The sequence below is a fragment of the Cynocephalus volans genome, chromosome 10 (assembly GCF_027409185.1).
Source record: "Cynocephalus volans isolate mCynVol1 chromosome 10, mCynVol1.pri, whole genome shotgun sequence".
Taxonomy (NCBI): domain Eukaryota; kingdom Metazoa; phylum Chordata; class Mammalia; order Dermoptera; family Cynocephalidae; genus Cynocephalus; species Cynocephalus volans.
In genome coordinates, this window is record NC_084469.1 from 1 (window position 1) to 20,354 (window position 20,354).

Genomic DNA, 20,354 nt, shown 5'->3' on the forward strand with positions numbered 1-20,354 from the left:
TTCATACGGTTGAGTAAAGGCATAGAATAGAAAACTCAGTTTTGAAAAAGTACACAAGATACCGTCGCTCGTGGTGACCGTGTGGCTTTAATAGCACACGGCTCCGCGGTCAGGACTGTCACGCCGCGGACTGTGCCTGCCAGCCTGGGGCCGAGGAACCGCCAGGACCGTCGGCCGACGACAGCCCACGCGGGTCCCCCTCACGGCTGTGCTCGGCGCCTCGTCAGCGCGGACCCCTTGCACCGACCTGGAGCGCCCGTGGGAATCCGTCCTGTCTCTGGAACGCGCTGTCATCGGCCGCAGAGGGGCGGGAGCAGGGAGTGGAGAGCGGCCGGTCGTGCGCTCCTGTCCCCGGGCGGGACGGGCGGCCTGGGGGCGCAGCTGCACTCAGGGCCACCAGGAGGCGCCACGGAGAGCGCACCCCGCGACGGCGGCTTCCCGTCCGCGGCTCTGAGCGCCGCGCACCGGCGGCTGCGGGGACGCGGCTGACAGCCCGGCGCGGACCGCGTGTCCTCTGTGCGCGGTGGCGTCTGCGCACGCGCACTGTCCCGGTTAGGGCAGCTGCTGTCACCTCAGGTGAATGCCTCAGGGACCCATGTGGTGCTCTGGATGACACCTCCTGGGAGCCGATGTCTACACTGCAGCCTCCGAGCAGTCGGGGTCGGTACGATCCCCCGTGGCCGTCACCAGGGCCCTGTCCCCTGTCCGGGTTTATGTCTTCTCCGTAGTGGGAAACGCCCCCCCATAGACTGCTAAGAAAACGGTCTTGGGCTGCTAAACGTCCAGAGGCCCGTCCTCGCCTTGTCGGACTCACGTTTGACGAGGAAAAGCGGAGATCGGAACCGACTCTGCACGAGACGCTGAAGGCCGGACTCCCCTGTCGTCTCCCTCTTGAGGCTCCTCCTCAGGGTCCGTCCCCTGGACCCCCACACCCAGAGTTGACACGGTGTCCCCTGTGCTTCCCCAGTGCGGGGCGGCGTGTGGACCCATCGTCACTCTCCACGTGGGGACCTCTGGGGACCTCCGGGACCTGTCCCTTCCTCCTTTCTCCCACGGTTCTCTCCTCCTGCCCATCTCCGCGGCTCTTCCTGGAGTGCGTGTTGTTCAGACACTGGCTCTGCCGAACACGCACTTCCGTTTTCTCTCTCTCTTTCCCTTTTACTCCTTTTACTTTTTTATGCTTTTCTTTCAATTGTATCTTTCTTGTTATCCTTTTGTCTTTTTGATCTAATCAGGCTTCCCTTGTGTTATTTTCTCATCTTTCTAGTGAGTTCTTTTCTAAGTTAAATTTCAACACTTATGGGCCGCCCCGTGGCGCACTCGGGAGAGAGCGGCGCTGGGAGCGCAGGGTCGCTGCCGCGGGTTCGGATCCCACATAGGGATGGCCTTTGCGCTCACTGGCTGAGCGCGGTGCGGGCGACACCACCCCTAGGGTTACAACCCCCTTAACTGTCACACACACACACACACACACAAAACAAACAAACAAAAATTTCAGCAGTTATGTATTTAATTTCTAAATGACCTCATGGTTATTTGATTCATCTTCTCCCTCTTCTAATTTAACAATGTCTGTTCTGCTTCAGTAAGTCCAACAGTTTCTCTCCTATAACTCTGAGGAAGTTAATGGTATTTTCTGTTTCCCTTGCATGATCTCTATTTCTTCCAATTCGCTTTTTCCTGTTTTGTTTGTTTGCTTTGGCCTATTTCATATTAGAGGATTTGCTGAACCTAGAGCATTTGCTGAAACATCTTGGGCCCTTGGCATCTGCGCATGGTTAACAGGGCAGTACAGGAAAGTTTGCTCCTGTGCTGTGGCTTCGTGGCCTGTGGGTGACTCTGTGAGGTTCTTTGACTGGGTTCTTGACTGAGGTGCCCAAATCAGCAGAGTGTGTACTGAAGAACTGGACTCCAAGGCCAGATGACATGCATTTGGATTTTTTTTTTTTAATTTTACAAGTTTCCAAGACAATTCCTAACGGATCTTAATGCTGAGCACACCAAAGACTGTTAACACTAGGTATTCATGCCATCGTCAGTCACAGAAAGGACACCTACAAATTTAGGATACAGAACTTCCAACAAATAGTCATTTAATACCCGTTATTTGAAACAAAGTATTTCATGGACATACGAATTAGAGAGCATCTGGCTTCTTTAAGGGGTAAACAGTGAGGTGGAGCTGAAGATGGAGAGAAGCCCAGAGAGAGGACTAGGAACGTGACAAGTTTGACTTCGCATCTCATAGTCACTTTTCACTTCATTTCTCTCCATTCACAGCACATGCTGAGTGTAATCACAAGATCGGCGCCTCAGCTTGGTTGAGTTGAAGACAATGCAAGTCCTAGTTCAAAGAAGCCCTGAGTCTTCTGCTTGGGAACCAATCCACACCACGACAGACAGATGTGATGGGTTTTAATCGTTAGCAGGGTTGAAGTTGTCCAGGAGAACATGGGAAAATGAAAATTCTGAGAAGAAAGAGGGAAGCAGCTAAAACTACCATGGAGCAGGGACGGCCCGTGCGCACTTGGAGAGTGCAGTGCTGACAGCACCAGGGCCACGGGTTCGGATCCCTATGGAGGGTTGGCTGATTGGCTCACTTGGGAGAGCGTGGTGCTGACAACACCACATCAAGGGATAGGATCCCCTTACCGGTCATCTTTAAAAAAAAAAAAAAAGTAATTTTTTTCAACTGAATAGCTTGTCTCCATTGCTTTTTATTATAGAATAAGAGGTGGTTCTGTGTTAAGTATTTTGGCACTTGGAAATAATAAAACCAAAATTAGAAATGGAATGTAGTTCTAAAACCTCATCAAATTACAGTGATAGCTATAGTAATCAAATCCATAAAAGATTCTTAAGTAATTATGACACTCAAAATTCAGAGCTACATGCAAAGTCACAAATATATTTAAAGTTAAAACTCATAGCAATATTAAAAACTTAGCAGCACAGTCACCTACCCTGCCTTGCTGTATGTATCAATCCTTTCAAAGAAGCAGCCTCTCCTAAAGCAATTGTCATTTCACTAAATTGATCACCTGCCTCAAACTCCTTGACATTTGAAACTATTCTTCCAGAGTCATCATTTTAATTTCCCTCCCATGACTTGGAATTACCAGCCTCAATACATTTGCATTGTTCCCTGTACTATTCCACAATGGGGGACAAAAAGCCTACCCTTGCCTTATCTGTGAGCATCTTTTTTCCTTGCAATCAGCTTATTCTCAATAGCAGCAGAGTATCTCTCTGTTGCATATTATTCCAATATGATCATGTATAGGCTGGCTGGTAGCTCAGCTGGTTAGAGCACAGCCTCGTCTCACCAAGGTCAAGGGTGTGTATCCTTATATTGGCCAGCCACACACACACACACAAAGATTCCAAAATGATCATATATTTTACCTAATAGGAGCAGATGACACTGTTTTTGTTTTGTTTTGCTTTTTAATTAAACCCTCTCCCAAATATCATCTACTTTCCACTAAACTTACTTGCTTTAATGCTCTTCGTTTTTAAAAGTCAAGCTCATTTGCCACTTTCTGCAAAATAGCTTCTATCAATTCTCAAAAAAGTAATCTATTGTCCATTTTCTACTCAGCATCGTTCCAGAGTCTCCCCCAATATTGTTGACATTTTCCCCAATACCACATTTTTAAATGATAGTCCTAAACATAAAAGAAAAGCACCTCGATGGTCATATTGTTTGGATCATTTCTTTTGTCATGGGTGTCAGAATTTTTCACAGATTTCTTCTCATTCAGTTGCATGCCAGGACAAATGAACCATAATTTTCTACTAATGTTTAAGAAATTTGTAATCATCTTCTAGCTAAGATGTCATGAGACCCCCTTTCCTCCCTACACATGTGTACATATCTGCATGCCCTATTCCTAGGGGGATTCTGCAGGGGATGAAGGGAGAGGGCTCCCTTGACTAGTGCGGGTTCCCAAGGTCAGCATGCTGGGGTGTCAGTTTCCTGGGATTGCCTGTGACACTGCTATCAAGGCCATGCACAGAAGCAAGAGGAATGTGTTGGCCAGAGAAGGAAGACCCAGTGGGCTACCTTAGGGGTTCAGAGGTGTCCCCTGAGACTGAGAGTGAAGAAACCCACAGTAAGTAGGACAATCAAGGAGGCTAAAGTGAACGGCAGAAGTCAAGGCAGGATGGTGACTCTGGGAAATCTTTGTGCCCAGGCAGTTCCTGGCTGAAGGAAGTGGTCGGCAGACAGAATTAAAGGGCTGGCAGGTTATCAGGCAGCATGTTCATGGTGACCTTCCATCTGGGTATTCTTGATGCATCCTGTTTCACATGTTTGCAGACAATTCATTCATCAGTACTTGGCACCTATTACTTGCCAGGTGCTGGGCTGGGGGCCTGGAATAGGGGCAGACCGAGGTGTAGACTCTGCTCCTGGGTTGCTGACTGTCAGTTGAGGGGGACTAAGGATCATGACATAATGCAGAGTGATAAGATGTGTAGGTAGAGCACCAGGTAATAAAATCATAGACTCTTCTCTCTTCTCAAGTGCAGCACTTCAGGGAGTATTTATGGAGCCCCCGTGTTAGGCCCTTCCTGGATTCTGCACACAATATACTGATAGAGTTGCTGTCTCCCAGGACCAGTAGGCTGTGGGCTGGGATAGTGTTGACAGCAATGGATCTACATCAAAGCAATGGATGGGTGTCTGGTGTAAAGAAAATGGGGTGTGAAGCCAAAGTATGGGGGTGGAATCCTGATTGTGTCAACAATGGATATTTTATACAATTTGAAAAGAATTGGTGAACATATATCTGCATACTTTCATCTAATGGAGATATAAAGTTATTCCATAAATGGAATCTTCCTCAATTCAAGTTATGTTTGCATTGAAGATGAGCACTTATCCCTGCCATTCAATGATTTTGAAAAGAGGATTTGAATTTGTGAATAGTATTTCTTACTTACTTACATCTTACACATCAGTTCCATGTTGCCGTCATCTTAATGGACCAAACGCCTCTGGCTCTTCTCTGCAAATGGTGTTCATTTCCTACCATCTTCAGGTAGCTTCCTAATCTAGAATATTCTGATGGCCTCCTAGATCACTTTCCTCTCTTAGAATGTCAGGCACTCAATAGCACGTCTTCTCCTCTTTCTTATCCTGGGATCATCTCCCAAGCCAGGGTGCAGCTGAATCAGCTCTTTCTCCAGCTCTCGGCACCATGCTTGGCATATGGTGGATACAAACAGAGAGAACAGAGGAGACAGAGCACAAGACTCTAGAGACAGGCGTGTTACAATGACATTTAGAAAGTGACACCTTCTCACTTTTGATCCTGTATTGGTTAGAAGTGAGTCACTAAGTCCAGTCCACACTGCAGGGCAGGGGATTACGTGAGGATGTGTGCAGCAGATGGTGGGGACCACTGGGAGCCCCTGACGAGTCGCCAACCACACAGAAAGAGATGTGGCACTTGAGTCCAAACCTAAATACACACGAAGCCATTGTGAGGTTTTATGGAGGAAAGCAGTATGTGAATGCATGAAATTCCAACTGTCGCATGGTGCAGACAGGGAAAACAGACCAAGAGCAAAAGTGACATTTTCAAGATTATATGACAGGAACCAGACCTGTCGTTAGTCGTATTCCATGCTACCTTCCACACCGTCGTGGATTTTATCTCTAGTCTTGTTTATTAGCTGCATGTGACACCGGCCATAGGTTTCAGAGATGTTTTCTCACACATGCCTGATGCCATCCCTAGGAAGAAGATGCTAGAAAGATCCCCAATGTGCAAAAGGGGAGACTGGGGAGGTCATGAAAGTGACAATGGCTTGTCCAGGGTCACATAAAGTGATAAGAAGCAGGAGCTGGGGATGAACCTACGTGTATCTCCTCTGAGCTGTGACGCTGGCTGCACCCAGGCCTTGCACAGGGGTGTGGTCAGGCAGTGTTGGTGGAAGTGTGGGCAATAGAGAGAGTTCATGGGGAAGGAGGGTCAGCAGACAGGCACCCAGAGGGGCATTTGCAGTCTGGTACACAGAGGAGGGGCTCAGGAAATGAGGTATCAGGAAGTGACTTCACTTCCTTGACGACAGACCCCAACAGAACTCGGAACTCGGTAACCTGGCACCCACATTCTATACACAGCCCCTTCCCCAGCTCACTTGGCCACAGGTAGAGTGAGATGTTGTGCTGTATCCCGAGGTCCCGGGGCCGTAGCCCCAGGAAGCCCTGTGCTGAGAGGCTTGTCCAATGCTTCCGGGGCTGCTTCAGCCCTCGCTCTCGACCCCTGTGGCCATCTGGGAGGAGGTCCCCAAAGGTAATGTCAGGTGGCCCAGAGGAGGTTGGGCAAGGCCAGGCCAGCACTATGAGCTTCCCTGGGTGACCGCACCCCCTCCTCCTGAGCGTGTGGGGAACGGGGACATGGGACACCCTCCCAGGGCAGGGGCAGAGGGTGGGGTGTTTATAAACCTGCTGGTCCTGGTGTGTTCACACCTCAGGTCTGGCTGGAGGGTGAACGGGGACTGCCGGGGTGGCAACCACCACCCTGTACATTAACCCTGGGCCCTCAGGCTGTCTTCTCATGTCCTCCCTGGGGTTAAGACTGGCCTCCAGCCCCTGCCCTCCTTGGGGTTCACGGTGCTGTCACTGTGTTTCTCTCCCCTGTCGTGTCCTAGAGTGAAGACACATCTTCATTGAGCTCGGATGCCACCCACATGGTGTGGCCTGTCCCGGCACGCACCCTGAAGAAGCGGGTGGAGCACCTGGTGCCTGCTGTCTTGGGTGGTGACCAATCTTATGTCCACCTGTTTCTGTCAAGCTACAAGAACTTTGCCAGTCCCCGGCATGTGCTGCACCTGCTTTTCCTCAGGTGAGCACTCAGGCCCTGGATCACACAGTGTCACTAGGCCGCCTCCTAGCTGTGAGTCTTAGGACTGTCACCACACCCCTCTGAGCCTCAGTTTCCTCCTGTGTTCAGTGGGTGGTCACAGGAACAAGCTCCAGTGGGTCCCCCATGGAAAGTGCTACTCCTGAGTCCAGCCCTGTGGAAGGTCTGCTGGAGGGGCCACGGTCGTCCTCATTCAGGATTCCTGACACCCCCACGAGGAAGTCTCTGTCACCCCCTCACTGACCTCGTTGACTTGGACTTCACTGTTTTCATATTTTTACAGGAAATTTGAGATTCTATCTGTAGGCTTCTGGGTGTATTCAAAGCAGGGAGACCAGAGGCGGGCAGAGCGGCTTCAGGTACACCCAGATATCTTGGGAGGAGTTGGTTGGGGTTCATTCCTTCAACAATCGTACGTGAAGCCACACTATGTGCAGTCACTTTCTGGGCACTGACCATAATCCAATGAACCGAGGAGACTGTATTCCCTGCCCTCCTGGGCTTCCATTCTAGTCAGAGGTGAGACAGTCACAGTAGACATGAGAAGCAGGTAGTGCCACCATATGGTAGATTTGACACACTCCTGACCTCTTCTAGGTATGGAAACATGATTTCTGATTGTGACGGGGATGGCGAATCCCTGGAGCAGCTAAAATGGTAAGTGGAGTTTAGGTGCAGAAGGAGGGGCTCCCATCTAAACACAACTGCGTGTGGTCTGTGGGGGCCTGTGGGTGGCGGGCTGGCAGAACTCTGGTTCTCACACATCTTATGATTCCTGCTACAGGGCTGAGGGCTCAAGGCTTTCCCTGCAGGGAAAGGAGTCAAGACGGCTGGGGATGTGGTCGCAGGCACCGGAGGGTGTGCGAGAGGCTGGAGATCAGAGTGAGCCCAGAGAGAATCCATCCCCACGCCCTCCCACCCAGCCCTGCCCACACCCCCAGAGCCCGTGCTGAGCCAGAGCAGGAGGTGTGCAGAGCATCCCGCTCACACTCGGGGCTGGAGCCTCCATGGGGATGCTCAGCTGGTGCTGAGGGTGCAGAGTGGGGTCAGGGCCAAGAGATTGCTGTCACTGGGAAAAGGATATGCAGATTTTCATGCAGACACTTGGGCAGTACATTCACGTGTGAGCTCAAGTTTGGGCTTTTCCAAGGGCCCTGGGTAGGCCAGGGGAGCAGCGCCTCCCTCTGTTTCCTCATTTATCAGATATTGCTGGACACCTCCTGTGTGCCAGTGAGTAATGCCCAGAGCAGACAGCACCCTCCTGGGGTGGACAGGTCATTCCAGCAGGGATGGGGCAGTGACACAGACAGAGGAGGTTGTCAGGTTTCCCTGAAGGAGGGAAACGTGGTCACATCAGTGGTTGAAGGCTCCTCTCATGGAGGCTTTTGCCAGCCCCTCCTTGGCTGCCAGGCCCATCTGTGCCAGAACTGCCATACTGGGGGTGGACCTTGGATGGGCTGGTCTATGGACAGGCACGGACAGAGGGTACAAGACTGCAGCTCACTCAGGGGAGCCTTGGGAGGGCAGCATAGTGGGATAGGCCAGGCCTCTGATGCTGTTGCCCACCTGTCTCCCACAGTGCCATGTCCTCTGTCTTAAAGATCTGGCTGGAATTCTATTCCACCGATTTCCACGAGACTCCTGAATTTCATTCTTTGAAGTTTCTTTCGGCCTACGTACATATCAGTATGCGAGGTTCAGAGGTGGAGCGTAAGGCTGATCTTCTTCTGGCGCAGCTGGAGAAGCCGGAGCACCTGGAGCCTAGTGAGGCGGAGACTGAGGGTGAGGAGGAAGAGGGTGGGTGCCTGTGCGGGTTTGGGGAGGGGCCTGGGCTGGGCCACACAGAGCAGAGTTTCCAGAAGCAGGCTGGGGACAGGGGCACTGAGTACTCAGAACAATCATACAGTGTTCTGCAGTGTGGGGAGACTTCCTGACGCTGGGTCTCTGGACTTGGGCTTCTGGAAAGACAGTGTCATTGGATGAGACATAGAAATTCACATTGATATTTTCAATTGTTGTCTCTCCAGTTCCAGCTTCTGCCCAGGCTGAACAACTGTCCCAAGAGCTGCTGCCATGTTTGGCTCGAGTTCCAGCTCCAGCTCCACCTCCACTGGCAGAGTGAGAGCAAGATCCAGAGCCCAAGCCAGAGCAAGAAGTAGAGCAGGAGCAAAATCCAGAGCAAGAGGTAGAGCAATAGCAAGATCCAGAGCAAGAGGTAGAGCAGGAACAAGATCCAGAGCAAGTGGTAGATCAGACGCAAGATCCAGAGCAGGAGCAACAGAAAGATCAAGAGAAAGATCAGGAGAAAGAGCAAGAGAAAGAGCAGGAGAAAGATCAAGATCCAGAGGTAGAGCTAGAGCAACCTGACATAACCGTTCCTGAAATATCAGAAGAATTAGAATAAACACCAGCACCCAGGGGAGCCCTGGCTCCAGAGCTCCCACAAACACCCTGACCAGTCCCCACTCCAGATCTGTTCTTGCCCTTCCTTGACGCTGTGCTTCTCCTCATTTTTGTCTGTGTCCTGCATCTCCTCAAATTTTTTCATCTTTTATTTTCAATAATATCCCTTGTATAAAATAAAGTGTTTTTAATATTTTCAAAATTACCATTCAGTGGCATTAAGTACATTTTTAATACGGTGCAACCCTTACCACCATCTAGTGAGCGAACAGCTTCATCGACTCTGTAGCCATTAAGCTGACACTCCCCATCCCGCCTCTCCCTGTCCCTGACTACCACTCCATTTTCTGTGTGTGTGAATTTACCTATCGTGGATTGTTCCTATCAGTACCGTTATATGTTATGTGGCCTTCTGTATCTGGCCGCATAATATGAGAAAGATCTGATTAATTTTCATTTTATGTTTTTAGTAAGAGGAAAATTACAGAAAAAACAAAGACTCTATGTAGAAACACAAAGCCCTGATAGTTATTATTGCCATAATCTTGAAATAGGAACTACTTTTGAATGACCAGAGAGCCAGAAGCCACTGAGGAAAATGCTGACTTTTCCTGGTCCAAACAAAAACCAGAATAATGTCAAAAGGTGAAAAGACAAACCCCAGACTGGAAAATTCTTCATGGGCAGAGAAAGGGTAGTATGCATCCTAGTTGTACAAAGAGTTCTCATTTATCCATAGGGACAAAGGACATACTCCTGCAGTTCCACAGTGAAGCAATTCACATGGCCAGTAAATGTCAGACATCCGCGGCCTCCCCAATGATTATGCACAGAAATTTACTCACTATTCAGATAGCGTTTGCCCCATCAGATGGGCAGGTCTGTATGTCTGGTGACGACCAGCTCTTGTGAGAATGAAGGAAGAAGAGGTCCGAGCAGATGTCCCAGGAGATGTGTTCATAGATACCCCTGTCGCAGGAGCCACTCATCAGCTCTTACCAAAATGCCATCGTGTGTCCATGTGCCAGGCAGCAGTGATGCTAGGAAGTTACGCCACATATATATGTATTCTACCTATGTTAATCAGTAGATTCAATAAATCTAAACTTGAAAAATTCCAAAGAGTGATGTTTAGGGGACTTGTCAAATAACCTTAAAGTTAATATGAAAAATTATGTGCAAAAATGACCCCCAAAATGTTCAAGACATAAGAAGAACAATAATAATAAAAACAAAGAGGAAATTTGCTCCGTCTAATAAAATGTAAGGCAAAGGAACGTACTTGAAAGTGCATGAGATTGGCAAAGAATAAGCGAATAGTTCAGTGCAGTAAAAGTTTGAATTTTGAAACAGATTCTGGTATGTGTGGAAAGGATTCAGATTACTTAGGGGAAAGCACTTCATCATTACAGGGATTGAAATATTATTTATTTGGAAATTAAATCCAGTTATGCTTTTGCTAGGTACCGTTCACAAAATTAAATTTGAGATGAATTACTAACTTCAATATTTTGCAAAAGTATTAAGCCTTAGAAGAAAGAAAAACACATAATAATTTCCACAGAAGCCAAAACGACTTTTGAGAAAATGTAAGACTCATAAATATCAAAACACTAGATAAAATAAGGTTTGACCATCCGTATTTGTATATCTCAAGATGGAGAAAAATGTGTTATGTGAATGTATTGTGAATTTAGAAAATCAAAAAGAATTAATTAAAAACCTATTACAAACAAGACGACTTACTAAAATAAAATTTACATGTTGCGATTTAGAAAAATTCACATATAAAATTAATAAATGTCTTATGTAATAACAATAACTATCTAGATTCCATTACACAAATCAAGATTCCATTTTCAATAGCCACAAAATTGTTAAAATATTTGGCATACAGCTAACAAGAACTCAACAAAGCCTGTTTAACTATGTGATTTAAGCATTAGAACACTCTTAAAACATACATACACAAACGATAGAGAAATGTCAGAGATATTTTCTTGGCCAGAAAGCCACATGATCCTAAGGATTTTATTTTCTCCTAAGTTACTTTATACGTGTGTCATGATCACATTAAAAATAGTCTCATTTGTTTCTTCACCTACAACAAAATAAGATGATTATAAAATGTTGATGAAACATTAATCGTTCATCAGAAAAAAATGAGGAAACAAATCAAAAGGGAGGGGTAAGTCTACCAGAGATCGAAATTTTTTTTTATAAATTCTTCATTATCAAGACTATATGGAATGTTTATAAGTAAATATAAAACCTAATGAAAAAGAATGGAGAATTCAAAGAGATACCCAAGATTTATAGAAATTTAGTATTTAAGAAAGATAGCATTTCAAATCACTGGTGAAAATATGCTGCTACTAATGTAGCAGCAGTTAACATGGATGGCATAGCAGCAATTAATAAAGCAAAGCAAACTCAAACAAAAGGTAAATGCCACCAACTAGGTCAAAAGGACACGACAAAAAGTAATTACAAGCTATAATACTTAAAATGGGTGATCACTAATGTTTCAATTTTAAAATAAGCAAAAAAACAAAAAACCTCTAAAACTAGGATAATATCACTAATACAATGATGTGTGAAAAAATGAGATGGAAATGACCAACAAAATGAAATAAAAATGAACAAAATATATGAACAATCTAATAACACAAAAGGAAATTTAAATTGGCATCAATACTTAATTAGGTGCTTAAAATCCCTCATAGAGAACTAGACATTTAAAATATATTGAAATACAATACTTCACCTATTAGATTTGCAAAATTTAATTTTTTGATAACAAACTTGTTAGTGAGACTGTGGGGATACAGGTATTATAATACATTGTGGTGGAATGCAAATGGTAGAGCCCATAAGGAGCAGAAACTCGCAAAATTTAGCAAAATTATACTTGTATATTTACTATTTTACACTGTAACCCAATATTCAGGAATCTATATCATATGTAACCTTGAAAAATTATAAGGTGAGGTGTCGACAAGATTGTTAATATGACAATACCTATTACTAAGGGTTGGAAACACCCCAAATTTTCATTCATAAGGTTTGCATGAATAATTAGGGTGCATTTTTACAGTCATGATTTCTAAACACTGAGTGTAAAATGTTATTGAAAAAACGAACCAACTGAAGACAATGAAGAGATGTACATGTTCATAGATGAGAAAATAAGTAGGGAAAATATATCAATTCTTCCCAATAAATCTATAAATTTTGTTTATATATAAATAACAATTGACATTTTTTACGCAATTTGATAAATTACTAATTCTATATTTCATACGGTTGAGTAAAGGCATAGAATAGAAAACTCAGTTTTGAAAAAGTACACAAGATACCGTCGCTCGTGGTGACCGTGTGGCTTTAATAGCACACGGCTCCGCGGTCAGGACTGTCACGCCGCGGACTGTGCCTGCCAGCCTGGGGCCGAGGAACCGCCAGGACCGTCGGCCGACGACAGCCCACGCGGGTCCCCCTCACGGCTGTGCTCGGCGCCTCGTCAGCGCGGACCCCTTGCACCGACCTGGAGCGCCCGTGGGAATCCGTCCTGTCTCTGGAACGCGCTGTCATCGGCCGCAGAGGGGCGGGAGCAGGGAGTGGAGAGCGGCCGGTCGTGCGCTCCTGTCCCCGGGCGGGACGGGCGGCCTGGGGGCGCAGCTGCACTCAGGGCCACCAGGAGGCGCCACGGAGAGCGCACCCCGCGACGGCGGCTTCCCGTCCGCGGCTCTGAGCGCCGCGCACCGGCGGCTGCGGGGACGCGGCTGACAGCCCGGCGCGGACCGCGTGTCCTCTGTGCGCGGTGGCGTCTGCGCACGCGCACTGTCCCGGTTAGGGCAGCTGCTGTCACCTCAGGTGAATGCCTCAGGGACCCATGTGGTGCTCTGGATGACACCTCCTGGGAGCCGATGTCTACACTGCAGCCTCCGAGCAGTCGGGGTCGGTACGATCCCCCGTGGCCGTCACCAGGGCCCTGTCCCCTGTCCGGGTTTATGTCTTCTCCGTAGTGGGAAACGCCCCCCCATAGACTGCTAAGAAAACGGTCTTGGGCTGCTAAACGTCCAGAGGCCCGTCCTCGCCTTGTCGGACTCACGTTTGACGAGGAAAAGCGGAGATCGGAACCGACTCTGCACGAGACGCTGAAGGCCGGACTCCCCTGTCGTCTCCCTCTTGAGGCTCCTCCTCAGGGTCCGTCCCCTGGACCCCCACACCCAGAGTTGACACGGTGTCCCCTGTGCTTCCCCAGTGCGGGGCGGCGTGTGGACCCATCGTCACTCTCCACGTGGGGACCTCTGGGGACCTCCGGGACCTGTCCCTTCCTCCTTTCTCCCACGGTTCTCTCCTCCTGCCCATCTCCGCGGCTCTTCCTGGAGTGCGTGTTGTTCAGACACTGGCTCTGCCGAACACGCACTTCCGTTTTCTCTCTCTCTTTCCCTTTTACTCCTTTTACTTTTTTATGCTTTTCTTTCAATTGTATCTTTCTTGTTATCCTTTTGTCTTTTTGATCTAATCAGGCTTCCCTTGTGTTATTTTCTCATCTTTCTAGTGAGTTCTTTTCTAAGTTAAATTTCAACACTTATGGGCCGCCCCGTGGCGCACTCGGGAGAGAGCGGCGCTGGGAGCGCAGGGTCGCTGCCGCGGGTTCGGATCCCACATAGGGATGGCCTTTGCGCTCACTGGCTGAGCGCGGTGCGGGCGACACCACCCCTAGGGTTACAACCCCCTTAACTGTCACACACACACACACACACACAAAACAAACAAACAAAAATTTCAGCAGTTATGTATTTAATTTCTAAATGACCTCATGGTTATTTGATTCATCTTCTCCCTCTTCTAATTTAACAATGTCTGTTCTGCTTCAGTAAGTCCAACAGTTTCTCTCCTATAACTCTGAGGAAGTTAATGGTATTTTCTGTTTCCCTTGCATGATCTCTATTTCTTCCAATTCGCTTTTTCCTGTTTTGTTTGTTTGCTTTGGCCTATTTCATATTAGAGGATTTGCTGAACCTAGAGCATTTGCTGAAACATCTTGGGCCCTTGGCATCTGCGCATGGTTAACAGGGCAGTACAGGAAAGTTTGCTCCTGTGCTGTGGCTTCGTGGCCTGTGGGTGACTCTGTGAGGTTCTTTGACTGGGTTCTTGACTGAGGTGCCCAAATCAGCAGAGTGTGTACTGAAGAACTGGACTCCAAGGCCAGATGACATGCATTTGGATTTTTTTTTTTTAATTTTACAAGTTTCCAAGACAATTCCTAACGGATCTTAATGCTGAGCACACCAAAGACTGTTAACACTAGGTATTCATGCCATCGTCAGTCACAGAAAGGACACCTACAAATTTAGGATACAGAACTTCCAACAAATAGTCATTTAATACCCGTTATTTGAAACAAAGTATTTCATGGACATACGAATTAGAGAGCATCTGGCTTCTTTAAGGGGTAAACAGTGAGGTGGAGCTGAAGATGGAGAGAAGCCCAGAGAGAGGACTAGGAACGTGACAAGTTTGACTTCGCATCTCATAGTCACTTTTCACTTCATTTCTCTCCATTCACAGCACATGCTGAGTGTAATCACAAGATCGGCGCCTCAGCTTGGTTGAGTTGAAGACAATGCAAGTCCTAGTTCAAAGAAGCCCTGAGTCTTCTGCTTGGGAACCAATCCACACCACGACAGACAGATGTGATGGGTTTTAATCGTTAGCAGGGTTGAAGTTGTCCAGGAGAACATGGGAAAATGAAAATTCTGAGAAGAAAGAGGGAAGCAGCTAAAACTACCATGGAGCAGGGACGGCCCGTGCGCACTTGGAGAGTGCAGTGCTGACAGCACCAGGGCCACGGGTTCGGATCCCTATGGAGGGTTGGCTGATTGGCTCACTTGGGAGAGCGTGGTGCTGACAACACCACATCAAGGGATAGGATCCCCTTACCGGTCATCTTTAAAAAAAAAAAAAAAGTAATTTTTTTCAACTGAATAGCTTGTCTCCATTGCTTTTTATTATAGAATAAGAGGTGGTTCTGTGTTAAGTATTTTGGCACTTGGAAATAATAAAACCAAAATTAGAAATGGAATGTAGTTCTAAAACCTCATCAAATTACAGTGATAGCTATAGTAATCAAATCCATAAAAGATTCTTAAGTAATTATGACACTCAAAATTCAGAGCTACATGCAAAGTCACAAATATATTTAAAGTTAAAACTCATAGCAATATTAAAAACTTAGCAGCACAGTCACCTACCCTGCCTTGCTGTATGTATCAATCCTTTCAAAGAAGCAGCCTCTCCTAAAGCAATTGTCATTTCACTAAATTGATCACCTGCCTCAAACTCCTTGACATTTGAAACTATTCTTCCAGAGTCATCATTTTAATTTCCCTCCCATGACTTGGAATTACCAGCCTCAATACATTTGCATTGTTCCCTGTACTATTCCACAATGGGGGACAAAAAGCCTACCCTTGCCTTATCTGTGAGCATCTTTTTTCCTTGCAATCAGCTTATTCTCAATAGCAGCAGAGTATCTCTCTGTTGCATATTATTCCAATATGATCATGTATAGGCTGGCTGGTAGCTCAGCTGGTTAGAGCACAGCCTCGTATCACCAAGGTCAAGGGTGTGTATCCTTATATTGGCCAGCCACACACACACACACAAAGATTCCAAAATGATCATATATTTTACCTAATAGGAGCAGATAACACTGTTTTTGTTTTGTTTTGCTTTTTAATTAAACCCTCTCCCAAATATCATCTACTTTCCACTAAACTTACTTGCTTTAATGCTCTTCGTTTTTAAAAGTCAAGCTCATTTGCCACTTTCTGCAAAATAGCTTCTATCAATTCTCAAAAAAGGAATCTATTGTCCATTTTCTACTCAGCATCGTTCCAGAGTCTCCCCCAATATTGTTGACATTCTCCCCAATACCACATTTTTAAATGATAGTCCTAAACATAAAAGAAAAGCACCTCGATGGTCATATTGTTTGGATCATTTCTTTTGTCATGGGTGTCAGAATTTTTCACAGATTTCTTCTCATTCAGTTGCATGCCAGGACAAATGAACCATAATTTTCTACTAATGTTTAAGAAATTTGTAATCATCTTCTAGCTAAGATGTCATGAGACCCCCTTTCCTCCCTACACATGTGTACATATCTGCATCCCCTATTCCTAGGGGGATTCTGCAGGGGATGAAGGGAGAGGGCTCCCTTGACTAGTGCGGGTTCCCAAGGTCAGCATGCTGGGGTGTCAGTTTCCTGGGATTGCCTGTGACACTGCTATCAAGGCCATGCACAGAAGCAAGAGGAATGTGTTGGCCAGAGAAGGAAGACCCAGTGGGCTACCTTAGGGGTTCAGAGGTGTCCCCTGAGACTGAGAGTGAAGAAACCCACAGTAAGTAGGACAATCAAGGAGGCTAAAGTGAACGGCAGAAGTCAAGGCAGGATGGTGACTCTGGGAAATCTTTGTGCCCAGGCAGTTCCTGGCTGAAGGAAGTGGTCGGCAGACAGAATTAAAGGGCTGGCAGGTTATCAGGCAGCATGTTCATGGTGACCTTCCATCTGGATATTCTTGATGCATCCTGTTTCACATGTTTGCAGACAATTCATTCATCAGTACTTGGCACCTATTACTTGCCAGGTGCTGGGCTGGGGGCCTGGAATAGGGGCAGACCGAGGTGTAGACTCTGCTCCTGGGTTGCTGACTGTCAGTTGAGGGGGACTAAGGATCATGACATAATGCAGAGTGATAAGATGTGTAGGTAGAGCACCAGGTAATAAAATCATAGACTCTTCTCTCTTCTCAAGTGCAGCACTTCAGGGAGTATTTATGGAGCCCCCGTGTTAGGCCCTTCCTGGATTCTGCACACAATATAGTGATAGAGTTGCTGTCTCCGAGGACCAGTAGGCTGTGGGCTGTGATATTGTTGACAGCAATGGATCTACATCAAAGCAATGGATGGGTGTCTGGTGTAAAGAAAATGGGGTGTGAAGCCAAAGTATGGGGGTGGAATCCTGATTGTGTCAACAATGGATATTTTATACAATTTGAAAAGAATTGGTGAACATATATCTGCATACTTTCATCTAATGGAGATATAAAGTTATTCCATAAATGGAATCTTCCTCAATTCTAGTTATGTTTGCATTGAACATGAGCACTTATCCCTGCCATTCAATGATTTTGAAAATAGGATTTGAATTTGTGAATAGTATTTCTTACTTACTTACATCTTACACATCAGTTCCATGTTGCCGTCATCTTAATGGACCAAACGCCTCTGGTTCTTCTCTGCAAATGGTGTTCATTTCCTACCATCTTCAGGTAGCTTCCTAATCTAGAATATTCTGATGGCCTCCTAGATCACTTTCCTCTCTTAGAATGTCAGGCACTCGATAGCACGTCTTCTCCTCTTTCTTATCCTGGGATCATCCCCCAAGCCAGGGTGCAGCTGAATCAGCTCTTTCTCCAGCTCTCGGCACCATGCTTGGCATATGGTGGATACAAACAGAGAGAACAGAGGAGACAGAGCACAAGACTCTAGAGACAGGCGTGTTACAATGACATTTAGAAAGTGAAACCTTCTCACTTTTGATCCTGTATTGGTTAGAAGTGAGTCACTAAGTCCAGTCCACACTGCAGGGCAGGGGATTACGTGAGGATGTGTGCAGCAGATGGTGGGGACCACTGGGAGCCCCTGACGAGTCGCCAACCACACAGACAGAGATGTGGCACTTGAGTCCAAACCTAAATACACACGAAGCCATTGTGAGGTTTTATGGAGGAAAGCAGTATGTGAATGCATGAAATTCCAACTGTCGCATGGTGCAGACAGGGAAAACAGACCAAGAGCAAAAGTGACATTTTCAAGATTATATGACAGGAACCAGACCTGTCGTTAGTCGTATTCCATGCTACCTTCCACACCGTCGTGGATTTTATCTCTAGTCTTGTTTATTAGCTGCATGTGACACCGGCCATAGGTTTCAGAGATGTTTTCTCACACATGCCTGATGCCATCCCTAGGAAGAAGATGCTAGAAAGATCCCCAATGTGCAAAAGGGGAGACTGGGGAGGTCATGAAAGTGACAATGGCTTGTCCAGGGTCACATAAAGTGATAAGAAGCAGGAGCTGGGGATGAACCTACGTGTATCTCCTCTGAGCTGGGACGCTGGCTGCACCCAGGCCTTGCACAGGGGTGTGGTCAGGCAGTGTTGGTGGAAGTGTGGGCAATAGAGAGAGTTCATGGGGAAGGAGGGTCAGCAGACAGGCACCCAGAGGGGCATTTGCAGTCTTGTACACAGAGGAGGGGCTCAGGAAATGAGGTATCAGGAAGTGACTTCACTTCCTTGACGACAGACCCCAACAGAACTCGGAACTCGGTAACCTGGCACCCACATTCTATACACAGCCCCTTCCCCAGCTCACTTGGCCACAGGTAGAGTGAGATGTTGTGCTGTATCCCGAGGTCCCGGGGCCGTAGCCCCAGGAAGCCCTGTGCTGAGAGGCTTGTCCAATGCTTCCGGCGCTGCTTCAGCCCTCGCCCTCGACCCCTGTGGCCATCTGGGAGGAGGTCCCCAAAGGTAATGTCAGGTGGCCCAGAGGAGGTTGGGCAAGGCCAGGCCAGCACTATGAGCTTCCCTGGGTGACCGCACCCCCTCCTCCTGAGCGTGTGGGGAACGGGGACATGGGACACCCTCCCAGGGCAGGGGCAGAGGGTGGGGTGTTTATAAACCTGCTGGTCCTGGTGTGTTCACACCTCAGGTCTGGCTGGAGGGTGAACGGGGACTGCCGGGGTGGCAACCACCACCCTGTACATTAACCCTGGGCCCTCAGGCTGTCTTCTCATGTCCTCCCTGGGGTTAAGACTGGCCTCCAGCCCCTGCCCTCCTTGGGGTTCACGGTGCTGTCACTGTGTATCTCTCCCCTGTCCTGTCCTAGAGTGAAGACACATCTTCATTGAGCTCGGAAGCCACCCACATGGTGTGGCCTGTCCCGGCACGCACCCTGAAGAAGCGGGTGGAGCACCTGGTGCCTGCTGTCTTGGGTGGTGACCAATCTTATGTCCAACTGTTTCTGTCAAGCTACAAGAACTTTGCCAGTCCCCGGCATGTGCTGCACCTGCTTTTCCTCAGGTGAGCACTCAGGCCCTGGATCACACAGTGTCACTAGGCCGCCTCCTAGCTGTGAGTCTTAGGACTGTCACCACACCCCTCTGAGCCTCAGTTTCCTCCTGTGTTCAGTGGGTGGTCACAGGAACAAGCTCCAGTGGGTCCCCCATGGAAAGTGCTACTCCTGAGTCCAGCCCTGTGGAAGGTCTGCTGGAGGGGCCACGGTCGTCCTCATTCAGGATTCCTGACACCCCCACGAGGAAGTCTCTGTCACCCCCTCACTGACGTCGTTGACTTGGGCTTCACTGTTTTCACATTTTTACAGGAAATTTGAGATTCTATCTGTAGGCTTCTGGGTGTATTCAAAGCAGGGAGACCAGAGGCGGGCAGAGCGGCTTCAGGTACACCCAGATATCTTGGGAGGAGTTGGTTGGGGTTCATTCCTTCAACAATCGTACGTGAAGCCACACTATGTGCAGTCACTTTCTGGGCACTGACCATAATCCAATGAACCGAGGAGACTGTATTCCCTGCCCTCCTGGGCTTCCATTCTAGTCAGAGGTGAGACAGTCACAGTAGACATGAGAAGCAGGTAGTGCCACCATATGGTAGATTTGACACACTCCTGACCTCTTCTAGGTATGGAAACATGATTTCTGATTGTGACGGGGATGGCGAATCCCTGGAGCAGCTAAAATGGTAAGTGGAGTTTAGGTGCAGAAGGAGGGGCTCCCATCTAAACACAACTGCGTGTGGTCTGTGGGGGCCTGTGGGTGGGGGGCTGGCAGAACTCTGGTTCTCACACATCTTATGATTCCTGCTACAGGGCTGAGGGCTCAAGGCTTTCCCTGCAGGGAAAGGAGTCAAGACGGCTGGGGATGTGGTCGCAGGCACCGGAGGGTGTGCGAGAGGCTGGAGATCAGAGTGAGCCCAGAGAGAATCCATC